The sequence below is a fragment of the Populus nigra genome, chromosome 2 (assembly GCF_951802175.1).
Source record: "Populus nigra chromosome 2, ddPopNigr1.1, whole genome shotgun sequence".
NCBI lineage: Eukaryota > Viridiplantae > Streptophyta > Magnoliopsida > Malpighiales > Salicaceae > Populus > Populus nigra.
The window spans coordinates 7,717,723-7,720,222 of NC_084853.1; positions in this window are offsets into that span (position 1 = coordinate 7,717,723).

The window sequence follows — 2,500 nt, forward strand, 5'->3', positions numbered from 1 at the left end:
GTCATTCAATTCTCTTCCCTATCAACTTGGCTCCCGTTGGCGGGATTGGAGGCCTACTGTTTGTTACAGGGCTAAAATCGTCAGGGGAAGAGCTGACGAAACAATGCTGGTTTGGATGCAGGGGGTAGTGTTGGAATCGGCAGCGCGGACAAAATCGGCAAAGTCGACAAAAAAGACTGTTGGTCTGGACATCGGGGCAGCGGCAGCCATGCCGACAGGGGGGGAAATCGGCAGCACAGATTTGTGCAGCTGCAGGTTCGTCGGGGAAATCGGCAGCGCAGATTTTTCGATGAACATGGGCTGGAAGATGGACTGTCCAGGCCAGGCAGGGAAATTCGTCAAGGGGACACGCTGACGAAACAGCGCTGGTTCAGGCACGGCGGGCAGTGTTGGAATCGGCAGCGCCGACGAAATCGGCAAAGTCGGCAGAATCGGCAGCGGGTGCTGGCGATGGGTCTGGACGGGCTGGATAGTCCAAGGCTCGACGAGAAAGACTGCTGGTTTAGACACTGGGGCAGTGGCAGCCCGCGGGACAGTGTCGGCAGATTCGGCAGCGCAGATTTGTGCGGCTGCAGGTTCGTCGGGGAAAATCGGCAGCGCAGATTTTGCGACGAACATGGGCTGGGCGATGGACTTCCAGGCCAGGCAGGAAAATTTGTCGAGGGGACACGCTGACGAAACAGCGCTGGTTCAGGCACGGCGGGCAGTGTTGGAATCGGCAGCGCCGACGAAATCGGCAAAGTCGGCAGAATCGGCAGCGCAGATTTTTCGACGAACACGGGCTGGACGGTGGACTGTCCAGGCCAGGCAGGAAAATTCGTCGAGGGGACACGCTGACGAAACAGCGCTGGTTCAGACACGGTGGGCGCAGTGTTGGAATCGGCAGCGCCGAGAAAATCGGCAAAGTCGGCAGAATCGGCAGCAGGTGCTGGCGATGAGTCAGGACGGACTGGATAGTCCAAGGCTCGATGAGAAAGACCGCTGGTTTAGACACTGGGGCTAGTGGCAGCCCGCGGGGCAGTGTCGGCAGATTCGGCAGCAGTGTCTGCCGATTCGGCAGCGTTGGCTTGTTGGCGCGGGGGGCCGATTCGAGTGGGGACTTGGGCAGCGGGCAGTGAAAGCAAGAGTTTCCCCGATGCTGCCGGGAAAAACGCTCCCCGGGATGGCCGGGTGAGATGACCCGGCGGCCCGCGACGGGTCATTCAATTCCATGCCCCGTCAACATAACTCCCGATGTACTGTTTGCTTTTTCGGAAGAAGAGATCCATCCCCCCATCCTCGGCCAGCCAAAAACGCTCCAATTAATGGCCGGGTGAGATGACCCGGAGGCCCGCGACGCGTCATTCAAATCACTGCCCTATCGGCTACAACTGCTGATGGGTGGGATTAGAGGCCTGCCATGGTGGTGAGGGGCGGCGAGGACCGTGAAAGCTAGAGTTTTTCAGAGGCTGCCGGGAAAAAGGCCCCTCGGGTGGCGGGGTGCGAGGACCAGGCGCGTCATTCAATTCTCTTCCCTATCAACTTGGCTCCCGTTGGCGGGATTGGAGGCCTACTGTTTGTTACAGGGCTAAAATCGTCAGGGGAAGAGCTGACGAAACAATGCTGGTTTGGATGCAGGGGGTAGTGTTGGAATCGGCAGCGCGGACAAAATCGGCAAAGTCGACAAAAAAGACTGTTGGTCTGGACATCGGGGCAGCGGCAGCCATGCCGACAGGGGGGGAAATCGGCAGCACAGATTTGTGCAGCTGCAGGTTCGTCGGGGAAATCGGCAGCGCAGATTTTTCGATGAACATGGGCTGGAAGATGGACTGTCCAGGCCAGGCAGGGAAATTCGTCAAGGGGACACGCTGACGAAACAGCGCTGGTTCAGGCACGGCGGGCAGTGTTGGAATCGGCAGCGCCGACGAAATCGGCAAAGTCGGCAGAATCGGCAGCGGGTGCTGGCGATGAGTCTGGACGATTTATAGTCCAGGGCTTGATGGAAAAGACTGTTGGTCCAGACAATGGGGCAGTGGCAGCGCGGATTTGTGCAGCTGCAGGTTCGTCGGGGAAAATCGGCAGCGCAGATTTTTCGACGAACAGGGGCTGGGCGCTGGACTGGCCGGGCCAGGCAGGAAAATTCGTCAGGGGGGCACGCTGACGAAAACAGGGGCTGCGGAGTGGAAAATCGGCAGCGCAGATTTTTCGACGAACAGGGGCTGGACCGGCCGGGCCAGGCAGGAAAATTCGTCAGGGGGGCACGCTGACGAAAAGAGGGGCTGCCGCGTGGAAAATCGGCAGCGCAGATTTTTCGACGAACAGGGGCTGGACGCTGGACTGGGCCAGGCAGGAAAATTCGTCAGGGGGCACGCTGACGAAAAGAGGGGCTGCCGCGTGGAAAATCGGCAGCGCAGATTTTTCGACGAACATTCGTCAGGGGGGCACGCTGACGAAAAGAGGGGCTGCCGCGTGGAAAATCGGCAGCGCAGATTTTTCGACGAACATTCGTCAGGGGGGCACG